Below are 6861 nucleotides of genomic sequence, written 5' to 3'. Positions count from 1 at the left end.
ATTTCCCTTACATAGCAAGACAGTTCAGGAGACTCAACTAACAGAAAACCAACCCAGAGCAACAACAACAAAAAAACTTACAGTAAGCCTCCAAGACTAACTTAAAACAGAAGGGCAGTTCACTGTTACACCAGACAAGTTCTACTATAAAGGGAGAACAAGTGGAAAGATCGTATTGTTAGTGGTACTGTATTCTCTCTCATCAACAGTCTCATTGGTTATGACATTCTTCAGCCAACTTAGTTTCCAGCTCACTTCAAACCCCCAAAGATGTTGCTAAAATAAACAGTTGCTAAAAATCAGAAGCCTTGTCCTCCCCAGTAAAGCTACTTACACTTGACTCAGGAGAAAAAACAGATACATTGTAAACCTGATTAGAAAACTGATCCAAGTTCAACTAGATCTGACCTTCTCTTTCCTCTTCTTCCTCCTGCCACGTCTCCCCTCCTGTTTTCTAGGTTAGTGTTAAGTTAGATTAGTTTTACAGTCTAGTTTGTTGAACTGTTTAATAAATGAATGCTCATACCAGTCAACATAAATCATGAAGGTAGGCACAGTGAGTTTAGAAAGAAAAACAATAATACCGTGTTATGCATCAACAACAACAAAAAAATCCCCTGAAAGTTACCAACCTCAAGCATTAGAGCACAGTTACTAAATGCCAAATCAAGGGAAGAAATGAGAGGGAGTTGCAGTGACTTTATTTGCACTCCATGGTTTTGGTTTACACAAGTCCCAGCTTAGGAAATTCTCAGTGCATATAATGTAGAAAGACTATCAGAGTTTAAATTTCTCAGCTCTCTATCAGCCACATAAAAAGTAAACAGCTACCTTATAAGAACATACATTAGGAAAGTCCAAGCTATGCCTAGAAACACTGACAAAGATTACAGTAGTTCCTGGAACACTTAAAAATTGAACTTATTCCACATACATCTAGACGTAGGGAGCACCAAAAACAATCACAGGTTTTATCAACACTACTGAAGATATGCATATCTACTGGCATGCCCAGCAACACATTTCTGTTCCAACTGCAAAAAACTCAAAGCAAGCACTGCTTGTATCCCACACAATCCATGGATTAGTCTATGTAGCAGGTACAGTTTTGTCTTTCATAAAAATTATGCTCCATAGATCCTTACAATTGCAGGTTCACAACGGATCAGTGAACTAGTACTGCATCTACTGCTAAATACACAGGACTTCCTCACTCTGCCTTTTCAACTAAGTCTCTGGGTGTCATTAATCTAACTTTTCTTGTACTGTTCTCACCACATAAATTTCTCTCAAGAGTCAATCATAAGATAGCCCTTCAAAAACACATGACAGCAGTGGGCAATTACTTCTTTCTGAGAGAAAAGCTGATGAGTTGAAATGGATTGTGAGAAGATATGGAAAAGAAACCAATTTAACACTACGTATCTGAAACAAAGATATCCAACACAAAATAAACCCCACGTGTTTTCTCTTATTTCACTCTAAAGAGTTAATGCAATACATACACCACAGCAACTTCCAATGACCTATATACACACACTGACCATTTTTGCTCTTTTGTTAACCTGTTTTGTTCAGGGGAAATTGGGATGGTATGTTTAGGACTGTGTTCCATTCCTGTCAGCTAAACCAATCCAGTGGTTCCTTTCTGCTATCATCCATGCTGCTTCTGTTGCAAAAGCCCATTCCTATCCTTGTACTAGCAGCAGCATCCATCAATTCTTTTTTTTCTTTTGCAAATCCCCAACTGCGTAACGGCCAGTTGACCAGACACTGAGTTAAAGCAGATCAGACAGGAGTCCAGTGAATGCTGATGCAAGCATCCAAGAGGCATGAACATGCAGTCAGAATTGCAATTACTCCATTCTGGTAACAGTTCCATGGGACTTCACAATGCAAAATGGCACTTTATTGCATTCTTAAACTGCGGTTCACAGTAAGTGCTCAGTGCTAATGCCCACTGCACACTTGACTCTGTAATACCAGTTTGAGCTCTTCCCTCACACGATACCATCTTCCCTCATTACATCAAAAACTGCCTGTGAACCTGTGCTGTGATTCTGATCTAGATTTCACTCCTGTTCTTCTTCCAACATTTGCAGTAACACTGAGACTACTTCCTTGATCTGCTTCACACTGGAATCACTCCAAGGGTTTCACATCACAGCTCAAAGCGCAACAGATCCACAGGAACACCTTACACCAGTACTACTGCCCATTGTATTGGATGATGGCACTATGGCCACAGCAGACTTGTTGGCTGTTTAAAGACACTGAAGTACCAAGGAAGCAAGAGTTCAAAGCAGGTATCATAATGAAGTCATTACTGCATGAAGTCTGTTAGTGGCCTGACAGGTAACATAGCACTGAGCAACCATAGCAATCACTAGTAGATACACAAGAACATTACAGATGTGTAGTAAAATAACTGGTTTTCCCACTACTACTATGGTAACCATAGAAAATCACTGACAATCATGGCAGTATTACAAAAAAAGGTGACACTAACCCTGCTGCAAAGTACTTACAGCCACATGGAAAGTGAGAACACTGCTGCATATTGTGGGAATAAAGATACGAGGTATTTAATGCAGGAGTGGTACAAGTGTGGGGATGCCACCAAATGAAGCAGCTATAAATCTTTTGTTTGGGGTGGAATTCCTCTTCTAGAAAAGTGCAGTTTTGAGACAGCTTGTTCAAAAATAGTAAGCTGGAGCAGAAGTTCAAATACTTTAAAAAAAAAAAATTTGAAAGTCTAGATCTAACAAAACAGAATTAGATACACTACCGTACCCTAGTTTTGAAGGAAAAAAGTCTGAAAAAATGTAACAAGAGTAAAAGAGTATTTGTATGCTAGATTTCACAAGCATACAAAAATGGATTTTCACTTTGATCAAATTTCAGTTTTCATAAGAAAGCAATACCAAGGCTATTTCCTGTCAAATGTGTGCCCTTGAGCTGCAGCAGAGGAACAGTAAAACTTCTGCCCTTCCCCCAAATAGCAATGTATTTCTTTTTGAAAAAGTAGCAATAATATTTTAATCTTTCACTGAAAATGAAAGTTTTACTTAGACACTGTTACATTTTCACAACACACGGCAGGGTCCTAGCAAGATTCCAACATCCATGGTTGGAGCTACCTGGCACTTTCCATTAAAAAGCCTCATGTTACTGCTCCAAACCTCACCCACAGGTTACTGTGATAACATAGCAAAAAGCCTGACCTTGTGCTTGAAGCTTTCTTGCATCCCAGCAACTACTTGGTTTCTACTCAGTGCCTATTCATGAAAGTAATGGGAACTCAAAGTACTTGCCAACACTCTATCTATGAAGTTCAAATGAAATCGGGCAGTGGGATCAATTACTGCTTGAAGAAACCTGCAAAAATCCTGTTTCTTAAGGCTGATCACAAAGCTAGACTTATAGCTCCATAGTGTCAAAGCCTCTCAATCTGATGGAATAGAATTAATCAATTCACATTACAGAGTTTTAATCAAAGAGCACCAGAGAGCAATTTTTAACCCTTCTGATATTCACCTCTATAAAATACCTTGCAATTTAAACCACCACAGAACTCGGTTATTGGCTAAGTCAGGTACTTCAACTCTGAGCTTTCTGTCACTTTTCTATAAATACACAATTTAGAATTAGGGTATTTTGTGTTAATTATGTCACAAAGACTGTACCTAGGACAAAACATACCAGTGAGCACTGCTATGCGCAGTATTTGTTAGCATGTACTACACAGCTGTAAGGACACCAACAGAATTGAGACCTCCAGATGCCTTTTAAGAGCATCTAGTTTTGAACTCTGATTGAGTCATGCAAGAGTTAGGAGCATCCAATAAGCACAAGCCTAAGCATTTTAGGAATGTTAGTGCTCAACATAACACACACGAAGATTTCCACCTGAACAGACATTTTGTACTGAACACCTATTTCAAATTTCTGTTAATATATTCCATTCATTTACCATGTGGAGTCTTTTGTACCTTCAAGGATGTTTAGATACCAAATAAACTTTCAGTAATGTCAGTGAAAGTTTCTCACTGTTTTTCTTTTCAAATTCACTTAGTGTTTGAGTATTTTAACACAAGACTTTAAATCATATTCCACAGATCACAAGTTAACATATTAGGCTGGCAAAACCCAAGCTTTTACATGTATGCATGGGTTTTAGAGTTAAGTCTACAACCAGGTTTTGACCAATGAACAATCTGGCAACTCAGCCCTTTGAGCACAGGCCCCTAACCATCATTAGCCCTCCAGGGAATATTATTTCAGTCTCACTGTTGTAAATATGAACACTGTCCACCCTGAGCCTGTCACTGTCTTGGAGGTGTTATCTCTTGTTCAGTTTACCACTTCTATAAAGAAAGTAGATGAAGAATCCTTGACAGAGAAATTATTTCAAAGTGCTCAATTAATTATACTACAGAAATGCCAATACCAAATTTAGTATTGATACAGTAAATGACACAAAACATCAAAATAAAGTTGCTCATCCAAAAAGTTTAGCAGAAACATTGTTAAAGGAGTCTGTGCTTTCTTACTCTGTTCTCTGAATATAATGCCTCACGAAAGATAGTAGTCCACAGAACCATATCACCTTTCAATATTTTTTTTTCATTTTGAAGAATTTTAAGGGTAGAGCAATCTGTTGGTGGTGGCAGGTTTTTTGTTTGTTAGGATTTACAGTATGCTAGTTCAAGAACTGGGGGACTACCGCCTTACCATACTGTTTTTCTTCCTTTACTACAAGCACATGATTCTTGAGAAGAGTGCCAAATCCGTCATACTCACCACTCCTTCCTCCACCATGTTGCCATTTCAGCAATCAACCCAGCCATTGTTCAGACCTTCCAGTTAATACTAACCTTGTTAGACTCTTCAAATCCTTAGGAATACTTTGGCAAGTGAGAACAATGAACCATTTTTACTTTAGAAGTTATTTTGAGCTATTGTAGGAGATTATTTTACAGAACTTAATGCAACAGAATTTCAAAGGAGTAAAGGGAAAAAAAACCCACACACAAAAAAATCCCCAGCCCAAACCTGTTAAGCGTACTGTGCCTCCATTATCCTGACTACTCACTTTCTTGACACTTTGTTTACACTCTCTCTCTGATAAGGGCTGCTCAACAGGCATGCCAGGTAACAGTTCTTAACCGAGATAGCTCTTGACTAACTATTAAACCATAACCTATGTCCCTTCTCCTTAGCAGTTGCTAACAATTTCAGGGCTCCTTTCTAGTAACTGAATTTTACATCATGAACATACAAAGAAATCATACCCTAAACTTTTATTCCAAATAAGAGAAAGCTGAATGTGAAGCACCACCACAGTGCAATCAGTGTAAAATGTGAGTAATTATGTGACAGTTTTGCACTTCGCAATTCTCAGTGACAGGATCAGAGAGCAGTCCAGGGTCTCAGTCAGAGCCCCATTCACGGTGTAGTAGCCTTCTCTGCAGCTTTTGTAATACAGTTTTGCTATAACAGGCAAAAGTCCTTCATGAAAATGTTTAAGTCATGAACTATAATATTTCAGTCTCCGATAGCAACCCAAAAGGCAACTCTGAAGAAGTTCCCTTAACCCAGGAGATCTGCCCAGCAGAGGGCTCAACCTTTGGTATTTCTTTACACTCCTTCTCAGTGTGGGTTGTGCTGTGCAGTTTCCCAAACACATCTGGCAGTATGCAATGACCACCCGAATGTCCCTTCAGACTTTTAGGATTTTAGTTTAAATTTTTAAGTGAAATGCCATTAGATAAAAGGCAACCACAGAAAGTGACACTTGTGAGAGATATCCATTCTCAGATTTAACACCTTATCACAGCATCTATATCAATAAACTGGCTCTCCTATATATTCTAATTAAACTGCATTTCTATTAGAAGCATTATATAGGGCAGTAGTGTACAGAAATACACAAACACTGTTTTCTAAACAATACTATCACTTGGAGAGCTAAAAAGACAGTGCAAGCATACACAGGCATGTTAACATATACACAGGTGTTATAACAGGTGTTTACAGGTGTTATTGGGGCAACACAGCAAGATCAAGAAGCTTGTGCGTATGAAGCAGTCACCAGGTTACTGAAAATTGTAAAAAATCCACGAACTCGGACAGTGCTAATTGCCTGCAAATACAGGTATACCAGCTTGTTAGGTATTCACTTCTTACTTTGCTCTTGTCTCAAGTGCACGCAGAAACACTGAATGAAGTGCTGCTCACCCTCCCAGCCACACTAGATGTGCTTCCCCGCTCAGCCATCAGGAAGGATCGGCACTGACTCTAACACGCTACTTGAAGATCAAGGATTCTATTTCCCCAAGAAGGGAAATGTCTGCTGAAACAATACAAACAAGCAGTTCCTGGCATCAGTGCTCACACCCCACCTCCCCAAACAAATAAACAAACAAACAAAAAACCCAACCGAAGCGCCCGCCGCCCCGAGGCGGCACACGTGCCGAATGCCAGCGCGTACAGGGACAGGGGCCGGGAGGGGAGGCTGCATTTGCCCGGGCAGAGCGCAGGGGGAGCAGCCCCGGTCCCGGGGCTCCTCCAGGCGGGAACGCCGCCGGTGCCCGCGCGCCCCCGCCAGCCGGACACGCGCGGGGAGTCACGTGACCCGGGGAACCTCCCGGCAGGAGAGCCACCGGGGCAGCCCCGGGGGCGGGGGGGGAGAGCTGCCGTCGCCATGACAACTTCCAGGGGGAGGGAAAACTTCAAATCCCAACCGTCAGTGCAGGAGCGGCTCCCTCTTAAAGGCGCACGCACACACAGACACACACACAGAGGCGGGCTCCCTTCCCCCCTCCGCCCCCCAGGCACTGGCGATGGAGGAGGAGAGGA

The 6861-nt window shown here is 41.0% G+C and overlaps 1 long non-coding RNA gene across 1 annotated transcript in view; it reads right to left on the bottom strand.

The window, feature by feature from the left end:
* Positions 1–414: 414 nt before the first annotated feature.
* LOC108445042 overlaps positions 415–6861 on the bottom strand; it is an 18023-nt gene continuing 11576 nt past the window's right edge. The window contains exon 3 of the long non-coding RNA XR_001859781.1: positions 415–430. This is a non-coding gene — a long non-coding RNA (uncharacterized LOC108445042). The remainder of the gene's footprint in view (positions 431–6861) is intronic.

Source organism: Corvus brachyrhynchos, unplaced genomic scaffold (genome assembly GCF_000691975.1).
Source record: "Corvus brachyrhynchos isolate BGI_N302 unplaced genomic scaffold, ASM69197v1 scaffold80, whole genome shotgun sequence".
Classification (NCBI taxonomy): Eukaryota; Metazoa; Chordata; class Aves; order Passeriformes; family Corvidae; genus Corvus; species Corvus brachyrhynchos.
This window is presented reverse-complemented; position numbering and strand designations above follow the sequence as displayed.